Source organism: Saccostrea cucullata, unplaced genomic scaffold (assembly GCF_032062105.1).
Source record: "Saccostrea cucullata isolate Sc308-1 unplaced genomic scaffold, CSIRO_AGI_Scuc_v1 ctg5391, whole genome shotgun sequence".
Classification (NCBI taxonomy): Eukaryota; Metazoa; Mollusca; class Bivalvia; order Ostreida; family Ostreidae; genus Saccostrea; species Saccostrea cuccullata.
The window spans coordinates 21,260-33,450 of record NW_026930474.1 but is presented as its reverse complement, the minus strand read 5'-3'; the positions used below and the strand labels follow the sequence as shown (position 1 = coordinate 33,450).

Below are 12,191 nucleotides of genomic sequence, written 5' to 3'. Positions count from 1 at the left end.
GAAAGTTGGAGAATTTGTAGCCAATACATTGTAGATGTGCACAACGATAAAATTATATAGCTGATTTCTTAAAGTTTTGAAGCTATAAAACGGCAAATTTTAGTAATTTTTTTTCTTTGAATTTTTGCTACTTTTTGTGTAATTACTTTTAAACCGAGAATAATTTGGTAAGAAATATATTACAAAAGTTGTGGGTAATTACGAGAGCTTTCATATTTGATTAACGAAAAGGGGCTGGCCCCTATAATTAGGGGTTAATAGCTCATACACGCTTTTTTCTGATAGCTAAAAATATTGGTATATTATGAAAAATTTTGACTGAAATAATTTCGAACTTATAAAATTTTGTCATTTGATATAAAAAGAAATAAACTTCCAGCTATATTTAATTGTTTTTTTTTATAAAACAAGTACGTATGTGAGAAACCTTTCAGGAACAAGTTGTCTACTATAGCCAGCCAAGCCTTTACTGCATACATGTGCACATTTTTAGTTCATGCATCTAAAAGATATAGTTTTGATCCGGTGTTTCTTTGTTTTCTTTTTATTCAAATAATTTTAAAATGTGATGATGTACACAACAATAATTACTACCTAGTTTAGAGGATTTTTTCGCGCTTGTTTGTAAACAACGCGCGGCATTGTGGGAAATAGGAAGGTACTAAAGACGCGATGTACTAAACACTGATTTGACCTGATTCAAATTTGTCTGTAAATGTTCCAAACAATTGAATTTTTGTATAGCATATGCCTCGAAGTAATAAAGTCTGTACATAAGTAATTTAAAATACTCAATATTACCATTTAATTAAAAATTAAAACGTCAGGTAAATATCAGGTCTCTAGTATATCCCGTTTTTAGTGTGTCCCTTCGAGTCGACGTCGGACACATGTTTGCCATGGTTTACAAAATTTGTGAAGTTGAACATTTTCTCACAAAGAATCCGTTTGTAGACATGCACACTCATTTAATCTGCAGCTACGAAGTACTTTGTCACTTCTCTGTAACATTATTCTAAGCAGAATTATCCTGATTCATATATTCTAAGAATCTTGTGTGAATTGTTTACGAGGAAATTCTGACTGTCACATTAACAAGGATGAACACTCTTGACTCTGCTTCGGATTTCCCAGTGATAATTGTATCGAGTGATGAAAGAGCTGACGGCGACATTTTAATGTATGATTGGCTTGGACCATTGGAATGAAGGTTAGAATATTTTTATTACTTAAAATTTACACTACTGTCAGATTACATGACAGTGACATACATTGATGTTATTAGAAATACACAGACACACCGATATATTATCTGTTTTACAGTTCAGACGCTCTCTGTTTGCCTTGTAAATCCCCACAGCTTTATATTTTATTTTTTTTTTAAATTTGAGGATGTAATTTCAACAGCCCTACTATCTATCATAGTGATCATACTCTATAATTCAAACTGCACTTAATGTTTCAGAATATATTCAACTAATTATATATTGACAGTGTGACTGTAAGGGTGAGGGCAGATACTTATTTAGTTTTAATTTAGATTGTGCTTGTCAAGCCGCATTTGACATTTGGTGCATCCATGCTCAGTGTTCACACTGAGAGTTTATTCAAATGTTTAATACGAATGAATTCACTGCTCGTTAAATTACTTCCCATTAGCTCCATGGGAACATGAGTAAGGATAGCTAATTCAAATTCAATAGACATGAATTTTGAATGTAGCTTAAACATTATAAAGAAGCTAAGCACTGTGGGTCCAAAGTATACTGCGGAAAAATTGTGTGGAGCAATGTGCAAGTCACAATCTTCTTTTGCCAAGGTGTTATCATAAGAGCTCGCATTATGGGCAGGGATTTGTGCTGCTGTCTGGACTCGCTATAAATAGATGTTCTCAAAAAGTCTTAATTATTTAATATCATACTTTACTGACAAAAAAGGACAAATATTGCTCAGTTAAATTGCAAAAGAAATTTGTTTAAAAAAATTGTAATAATAGAAAGTTTGCTTTTTTGTTTGATAAGACTGCTGTAATGGTTTAATGTTTGTTTATTTGCCTTAATCATACATTTTTCAGTCATTTCATGGTGCCACCACTTGGGATGGTATTAGCTGCAAATATAGAGTTGCACTCAGCACTTATTGCCTTTAAGAAGTATGAGATCCATTTTGTGCTAACACCTACCCTGAAACAGAATCTTGGTTTATGCAGTCTCATAGGAGTAACCTGTCTAAAGCATTTAGCAATGGGATTGGAACCTGCGACGTAAGGTTCAGCTTCTTATTGATACTTTGATTTATAATATTTATTTGAGAATTTCACTCATTCACATACTTAGAGATGTTGATATATATTGTTGAATAGCATCAATTTAGACCTTTACTTAGCTAAGTAAACATGTACTGTGAGGTTTTTAAGGTCTCATTCATTTTATATGCCAGTTGCATGTTAAGGAACATTACTGCATAAATGTTTTTGTCTTAAATTTGAAGCTCTTTACTAATATAGAGATATGTTAGTGTTAAACCTCTTCAAATTAGGGTAGACCTTTACTTTATACCCAGCAATGTGAGTGTGTTGTGTGATCTTGTGTTAGCGAGACAGTGTGTTGTATGAATTTGTGTTAGCAAGGCAGTGTGTTTTGTGAACTTAATTGTGTTAGCCTGACAGTGGGTTGTGTGAATTCTTGTTAGCTTGACGATGTGTTGTGTAAACTCGTGTTAACGGGACAGCGTGTTGTGTGAAATCGTGTATAAAGTGTAAGTGTGACAGTGTGTTGTGTAAACTCGTGTTAGCTAGACAGAGTGTTGATTGAACTCGTATTAGCGAGACTTCGTGTTGTGTAAACTTGTGTTAGTGAGACTGCGTGTTGTGTAAACTCGTGTTAGCGAGACTGCGTGTTGTGTAAACTCATGTTAGCGAGACAGCGTGTTGTGTGAACTCTTATTAACGAGACAGCATGTTGTGTGAATTTGTGTTAGCGTGACAGTGTGTTGTGTGAACTTGTTATCCTGAAAATTTGTCGTGTGAACTGGTGTAAGAGAGATAGTGTGTTGTGTGAACTCGTGTTAGCGAGATTGCATATTGTGTGAACTCGTGTTAGTCAGACTGCGTGTTATGTGAACTCGTGTTAGCGATATTGCATGTTTTTAGAGACCAGAAGAGCTTATGCGATAGTAATGCGTCCGTCGTCCGTCCGTCTGTCTAGCTGTCTGTCTGTCCATCTGTCTGTCTGTAAACAATTTTTCAAAATGCTACTCCTCCTACAGTTTTGGCTTGATTTCAATATAACTTGGCACACAAGTAGACTACACTAAGATACATGATTCTGTATATCAGTTTTTGATTTCGATGAACGGTGTTGCCATGGTTACTAAAAATAGAAATTTTTGTGAAATTCTTTCAAAATGCTACTCCTCCTACAGTTTTGGTCTGATTTCAATATAACTTAGCACACAAGTAAACTACACAAGGATACATAATTTTGTGTATCTGATTTTGATTTCGATGAAAGGTGTTACCGTGGTTACTAAAAATAAAAATTTATATGAAATTCTTTCAAAATGCTCCTACAGTTTTGGTCTGATTTCAATATAACTCGGCAAACAAGTACTTTACACTAAGATAGATAATTCTGTGTACCGGTTTTTGATTTCAATTGAACGATCTTTCCGTGGTTACTAAAAATAGAAATCTGTGAAAATCTTTCAAAATGCTACTCCTCCTACAGTTTTGGTCTGATTTCAATATAACTTGGCAAACTAGTAGTTTTTGATTTCGATGAATGGTGTTGCAGTGGTTACTAAAAATAGAAATTTTTAAGAAATTCTTTCAAAATGCTACTCCTCCTACAGTTTTGGTATGATTTCAATATAACTTGGCAAGCAAGTAGTTTACACTGAGATACATAATTCTGGGTATCGCATTTTGATTTCGATGAACCGTGTTGCCATGGTTACTAAAAATAGAAATTTCTATGAAATTTTTTCAAAATGCTACTCCTCCTATAGTTTAGTCTGATTTCAATATAACTTGGCACATAAGTAGACTACACTAAGATACATAATTATGTGTATTAGTTTTTCACTTCAATGAATAGTGTTGCCATGGTTACTAAAAATAGAAATTTCTGTTAAATACTCTCAAAATGCTACTCCAAATACAGTTTTAGTCTGATTATAATATAAAGTGGCATGCAAGTAGACTATAATAAGAACATAAAGAGACTTAATCAAGGATCATTATTATATTTATTGCTGTTGAAAAGTTTCAGTTTCAATTTCCACTTGCTTCAGTGTCGACAGAGACTTCTGGTTTGAATTTGTGTTAGCGTGACAGTGTGTTGTGTGAACTCGTGTTAGCGTGACAGTGTGTTGTGTGAAATGGTATTAGGATGACAGTGTGTTGTGTGAAATGGTATTAGGATGACAGTCTGTTATCGCAACAGCTTTTGGTGCGAACTTGTGTTAGTGAATAGTGAGACAGCCTGTTTTGTGAATTCATGTTAGCGTGACAGTGTGTTGTGTGATTACCCGTACGAAATTTAAGTCACGTATTTTTTAAAAAATCCAGGCGTATCTTAATCTAAAAATCCTTGTGGAAATCTCTATTGAAATGAATATATAAAACCAGGCGTATAATGTAAAATACAGGCGTACACGAGGCGTAATCCTCCCGTATTTTTGGCCGAAATATGCAAATGAGTACGCCTGGAAATTCAAAATACGTCTGGAAATTTTAAAAATAGAATTACGCCTAGATTTCAAGCATACCCTTAAAAATACGCCTGCAAAATAAATACACCCGTATAAAAGAATACGCCCGTACAAAAAAATACGCCTGTACAAAAAATACGCCTGCTTTAAATAGATTTGAATTAAATATTAATTATATTACAGCAATGGGAGCTACAACTATAGCATGAATATAAATGTACAATCAACTTCAGTACAAAGATTTTTGACTACATATGCTAAAAAAGATTAGACAAATTAAGCTAAGCATACATCACTTTTATTTTCTTAATATTTTTCAGAGTGATAAAATGTGAATGAGATTCATTAGTAAAGGATTGTCATTAAAATTTAAAAAATCATAATCTTACATTTACTTTTTCAAAGCACAGTTACATGTTAGAATATATTAACTGTTTCACAGCATTTTAACATCCAAGGCTGAGTTTTATAGTAAACAGTTGAAACATTCCAATAATCACAGTGAATCACAGTTTTGAAAATCATGCCGAGTACTCCTGCCATTCTTTTTACTCCTAAATTGGCATAAAAGATGCAAATCACGAGCAGTTCTGTCATTCACGTTTCACATCACATTTCCCAATCACATTTTCATAGATTGAAATATTCACAAAAAGAAGTTTGAATGCTTTATAACTGGCATTGCAAACAGTCATCTTCTTCCTGATGCAATCTTCCAATGGCTACAGTTCACTGGCATTATTGCATTTATGGAAAGCTATGCTGCTGGTCAGCTCTTAATATTGCAAGATCTTTTCTCCTCCTCTTATGACCATTTCATCATTCAATCAATTTTCCAACTGTGATAAGGATTTAGATGTAAATCATTTTCTGGAAAAAGAATAATTTATGTAATTCAAAATACTACTGACCCAATTTTCAGTCAGGGGTGTGATTGAAATCCATCATTTTTAAAAATGATGATTTTCAGTCATTAAATTGATTTTTAATAATGATGGAAATTCATCTTTTTTTAGTAAAATGATGAAAAACAGTCATTTCTATTTTGAAATTTATTTTAGAAATAGAGTTATCTCTGATATTAAAAATGACTGTTTTTCATCATTTTTTATCAAATTGTTAGGTCTGGGGCACTTAATTATCTCATTAGTTTTACGGGGCGCACTAAATTATTTTGGTTTCAATTACTTGTCAAGATGTTTCTCTACACAAGGGTCTATGGCAGGATAGTGTACTATATCTAATTACTGTAGTAAATGGGATGGGAAAATTGACTTGAGAATGGAAATATGATGAAAAGACGTCATATTTACAAAAATCAGAAAATTGTGTACATTATATACTTAGAAGAAATGACCATTATCCATCATTTTCAAAAATGACTGATTTCAGTACCACCCCTGACTGATTTTCAATCATTAACATCTGGCTCTGCAAATCAAAAGCAAATGCAGCTGTCTTTTATTTTCATAGATAAAAAGTTTCAATGTTAAGCTATGTTTTCAAAATATTTACCTCTTCTACACCATCTGTGCTTTGTTGTGTTTTTCTCTAATCTCATTGTTCTTGGCATGACCTGCCTGGTGGTTTAAAATTGGCGCAAATACTTGGATGCAGATGCTGTTATTTACAACCCCCTAGTTAGCTAAACTCTTTTATGATTTCTGGAAGTTCTACTCAGTACAATTTGTAATTTTGAAGAAAAATGCTGTTTTGTTTACAGCTAGAACATAAAAATAAAATTCCATCAATGTATAAACAAGGTGTATTCATTACATGAATTAAAAAGATACTAGGGTGGGAAATAGAACTGCTGTACACAAACCGGATATAAATTGATAAGCCGTTCTTAGGTTTACAACATCACAGATAAGTCGTTCCTAAACATGCTCAACACATCTGTAAGTAATTAGCACAATCCCAGCAGGTTAGGCTAGGGAAGTGAAAGTTGATGGTAATGTAACAGAGTATCTAAATATACCAAATATAAATCATTTTATAAGAAAAACATTTAATTGTAATAACATGTATGTTTATAGCCTGACTAAACAATTAATCATGCATGAAGTTAAAAAAATATACTATCTACTTTACACTTATAGAAATCATTTGTGTTAAGAAAAATAATATCAATTTTTTGAAAAAAAAATGGGAATGACAAAATTTTAGGTCCATGGGATATATGTTCTAAAAAAAAAGTTCTAAAAGAAAAAATCAGTTTAATTTATGAAAAATAATTGCTTTGATATTTAATACAACAAACTAAATGCAATATTGTAATGTATACAATCATGCAATACTGTTTTTTTGTTTAAGTTATATAATATAATAAAAATGTTTCTTATGCAACTCAATACTTTAAAAAAAAGAGAATGAGTTGACTAAGTTTTTTTGGCTAAGTTGAAAAATCCACCCGAATTTTAAAAAATACGCCTTTTGAAATTTTCTAAGTTTTAATTTCCTTGTGCCAAAGAGACTAAGTAGAAAATACGCCCGGATTTAGAATTTACGCCTGGAAAAAAGGAGACGTATTTCTGGCAAAAATACGTGTACGCCTGAAAATGAACTGTATTTTTAAGAATACGTCTCATGTACGCCAGGATTTGCAAAAAATCCAGGCGTAATACGTCTCTGAATTTCGTACGGGAACTCGAGTTAGCCCGACAGTGTGTTGCGTGAAATGGTATTAGAATGACAGTGTGTTGTGTGAAATGGTATTAGGATGACAGTGTGTTATCGCAACAGCATTTGGTGCGAACTTGTGTTAGTGAATAGTGAGACAGCCTGTTTTGTGACTTTGTGTTAGCGTGACAGTGTATTGTGTAAACTCGTGTTAGCGTGACAGTGTATTGTGTAAACTCGTGTTAGTGAGACTGCGTGTTGTGTAAACTCATGTTAGCGTGACAGTGTGTTGTGTGAATTCATCTAAGCGTGACAGTGTGTTGCGTGTACTTGTGTTAGCTAGACAGTGTGTTGTATGAACTCGTATTAGCGAGACTGCGTGTTGTGTAAAACTTGTGTTAGCGAGACAGCGTGTTGTGTGAACTTGTGTTAGCGAGACAGCGTGTTTGTGAATTCGTGTTAGCATGATAGTGTATTGTGTGAACTCGTGTTAGCCTGATATTTTGTTGTGTGAAATTGTATTAGCGTGACAGTGTGTTGTGTGTTAGTGTGACAGCATGTGGTGCGAACTTGTGTTAGTGCGAAAGTGTTTTTCAGTGATGTGATGGCGAGCTGTGTGATAGCCTAATGGTGTCTTTTGTGTCGGTAAGATGGCACGCTTTTATGAAAGTGCTATTGAGCTTTAGCAAGTGGCCCTATCTGGACACGCCTTATTATAATTGATCAGTTCTCAGATATACAGTGAATTACCGGTATTATTGTCACCATGAAATCAGCATTTACAGTTGCAATTACCTAGTTAGTAATCATAAGATATTGGTTTGCCAGTTTTAAAATTATGGTGTTCCAATGATGTGAAGTTGCAGTGTGTTAGCATGTTAATTTCAACAGACTGCCACTCCAATGCAGCTTTAAACAACACGCTGCTGTGTTAACACAAAACAAAATATCATGCAAACACAACTCTAAACAATCTGTTGAGTGTTAGCTTCACTGCATGTTGGATTCAGTGTGCTGGCATATATTATCACTGACGTATATGCTAGCACATGGTCACCTCGTGCTAGTATGTTGTCATAAATACTCTAGCACATTATCCTAAACCCACTAGTGCATGATTACTTTGCACTTGTATGTTGTCTTATTAGGGGATAGCATAAATAACTGCCTTAATTGGTGTAAACTTCTTTTAATTGATGAAAGAGTACATTAAAATTTACAAATTATACACAGAAAATGTGACAATATCTTATCTCTCAATTTGATAATCTAATTTATAATCTCATGAATTGCACTTTTTATTAGTAAAAGAATTATAAATTAAAAAATTTCAATTTCTTTTGGATAGGTGTGACTCATCTGAATACTGAATTTTGATACCAAGCATGACCATGATTTGCCAGAAGATCATCTGTTTGGATGTGACATGGAATAAACAGCATAGTGAAAATAAGTCAAGTTTTGGTTTAAAAAGACAATTTTTAAACACACTGTGTATCATTTTTAAATTTTGATTTGACAAAATAAATCCACAAATATGAACATATCAATTGCTCTCAGTTTTTAAAGTGAAATAGTTTTTGTAACAGAAATACATGTACCAGTTATTACATTGGAATAAATGTTATTTTTAAATACAGTGTATAATAATATTTTGTTTGTGTAGCATGTTGACCTCTTTATTAATGTCTTCCCTTTCAAAGTTTAGACTTACTTATTCTAATGATTAAGATAGATCCTCTGTCTTCAGCAGGAATATAAGATCTTGTAATACATGTATGTGTATTTTTTTTTACAGTATAATGTAAAAACAATTGTTATTTTGGCACATACAACTAATTAAAGGCATAAACATGTGTATGATTCCAAGGAATTCAGTACATAGGGCATGTACATGTAGTTTTCTAAAACAAGATTGAAGAGATGTCCAGTCGCATTTCAATGTCAACTGCAAAACTGTGCCTGTTGCATACTTATTAGCCCATCTGAGCTAAAGGAACCAGTAAATTTTTTAAAAACATAATTTTATCCATTATCATTATTGTCTAAAATTTCACAATATCATTTTCCAGAACCAAAGTGAAACTTGGCACAGAGCATCCTTAGTGTAGGGGATTCAAATTGTTCTTATGCAGGGCAATACCTTAAAAGAGATTTGTTTCTTTAATGCTGTAAATGTATTATATTTAGCTTGTACAGTATTTGGTGGAAATTGACTTTTGAATAAGTTAGCGTATATATTCTTATTTATGTTTATGTACAAGACTTTTAGCTTTGTACTTGATTTAGTGATTGCTGCATTCCGCCAAAGCCGCTAAAAAAGAAAACACAGCCATATGTAATATGTTTACAATATACCTTTCAGAGAATTTTACACTCCTATTGAGGTACCACCAGTTGCTAGTGGAAAGCTGCAAATTCGAAACATACACAACACATTTCTGTGCGTTTATTATAAAAGTATTGTTCTACTTAACTGATTGCATCTAATGAAGATTGTTCATCATTATTGTAAATACATTTGGATTTTTTGAATTATTATATAATTTGTTTATTTTATTTACCTAGTTATATTGTATATTAAATGATTTTAAAGCCATTTTTAAGATGGTAATGTAGCAAAACACTTATGTTTCTGTAGTACCGGTATGACACGTTTCACAAACATAATTGCAACAAACATGATATATCCGATATCAAAAGTCATAATATTGGAAGTTAAACTGTTGTGGATACGATTTCAAGAATGCTGTTAGAGAGAGTACCCTTTAGACCTCATGCTCACACCAAATTAAAGAATTCAAGTAAGGGTACCAAATTAAAGAATTCAAGTAAGGGTTTTTGAGACAAATCGAAAAAGAGAATGTTAGCAAAGTTGACAATCTAGACAGAAACATTTAATCTTTTGCTTATCGCTAGGAAGGAAGACCCACTCGTTGCTTTGCAACGAGCTTTGCTCTACTTAAGGTCTTCCGTCTTCAGCGGAAGACCTTCTTGTTTTTCTTAGGTTTCTTTTCCACTATTTTTATTATTATTGTTTTTTTTTTCTTACCGATTTTGTACGCGCGATTTCTCGAGAACGGCTCGATCGATTTTCATGAAACTTTCAGGTCTGATAGAACATCAAAAAATCTAGATATATATTTTTTTATTTTGATGACGTCACTTCCGGTTCGGAGTTTTCTGCGATTTAGTGATTTTTAGAGGGTCACTTTGTCCGGCAGTTTTCTCAAAAAGCACTTAACACAGAAGCTTGAAATTTTCAGTGATGCTAGAGCAACTTTCGGAGATGTGCATTAAGTATATCACAACTACCGGAAGTACGAAGCGCCGACGCTCGCTATGGCTCGAAAATAGCCCTATCAAGAATTTCAAAATTTAAAGCACCTTTTCACCGATAACTTTTTACCTAGAAATATTTTGTTAAAGCATGTAGGACAAAAAGGTGTAGAATTTCAAGATCTTTCAAATGACATCTCAAAAAAGGGACTAGCCCCTTAAATCAGGGGCCTGGAGGGGCCGAAAGTTTTTTCCTTTATCTCTCAAAAAGTATTTAGAATTTGCAATACATCAAAGAAGCAAAGTTGTTCAAAATGACAAGCTTTATCTATTGTAGTCGTCAAAATACATCCGGCGTCATCACTTCCGGTCAAACCGGAAGTAGTCGGAAAACGCTTATTTTTGCCGTTCTTGACAAGTTTTTGGGTAACATATGTCTCTGGGAGCAATAAAATTAATTTTCCGTCCGTCGTCGTCACTTCCGGTCAAACTGGAAGTAACAGAAAGTGGCTTATTTTTGCAATAATTAACATGAATTTAGAGGAATCAAACCATTTTTGGACGTTATTTCTCATTTTTTGTTGAAAATGAAAGCCACTTCCGGTCAAACATGACGGAAGACCTACTCGTTGCTTTGCAACGAGCTTTGCTCTAGTTCTTAATATTATTCTTTTTTTTTCCTTTTCCTAGACGCCAACTTTGAGGCCTCATATTTCACTCATTTCTCAATGGATTTTGCTCAAATTTTCAGAGTTTATGGACGTTACTAAACTCTATCAGAATGCTATCTAAAATTTCAAAAAGTCACTTCCGGTTTTGAGTTATTTCCCTTTAAACGAAAATTTATAGGCTTTCGTTTCCAGACAAAGGCTCAGAGACGGCTAAAGCTGGAGCAGAAATATTACTGATTTTAGATAATACAAGGATTGAAGTTGTGCATGGCGGTTTTTGTTTTTCGATTTCTCTATTCAAAATGGTGCTATATAGGGGTCAAAAATTAGAACACCTAAAAGAGCGAAAATTTACACATATTTTGCTTTTTATCTTCTAAACTAAAAATATTTTGTCAAAACATATAGAACAAAATTTGTGCAGAATTACAAGATCTTTCAAATGATATCTCGAAAAAAGGGCTGACCCCTAAATTAAGGGATCTAGAGGGGCCAAAAGTTTTTTCCAGATATCTCAAAAAGTATTGAGAATTTGTAATACATCCAAGAAGCAAAGTTGTTCAAAATGTCAAGCTTAATCTATTGCAGTCGTCAAAATGCGTCCGGCGACGTCACTTGTAGATGTGCACAACGATAAAATTATATAGCTGATTTCTTAAAGTTTGGAAGCTATAAAACGGCAAACTTTAGTAATTTTTTTTCTTTGAATTTTTGCTACTTTTTGTTTAATAACTTTTAAACCGAGAATAATTTGGTAAGACATATAATACAAAAGTTGTGGGTAATTACGAGAGCTTTCATATTTAATAACGAAAAGGGGCTGGCCCCTATCATTAGGGGCTAATGGCTCATACACATTTTTTTCTGATAGCTAAAAATATTGGTATATTATGAAAAAGTTTGACT

The 12,191-nt window shown here is 33.2% G+C and overlaps 1 long non-coding RNA gene across 1 annotated transcript; it reads left to right on the top strand.

Moving 5' to 3' along the window:
- The first annotated feature begins 927 nt into the window (after positions 1-927).
- On the top strand, positions 928-9,799 carry LOC134228692 (uncharacterized). The gene is made up of 3 exons (XR_009984050.1): positions 928-2,263; positions 8,684-8,799; positions 9,701-9,799. It is a non-coding gene; the product is annotated as an uncharacterized LOC134228692 (long non-coding RNA).
- The last annotated feature ends 2,392 nt before the right edge of the window (positions 9,800-12,191 follow it).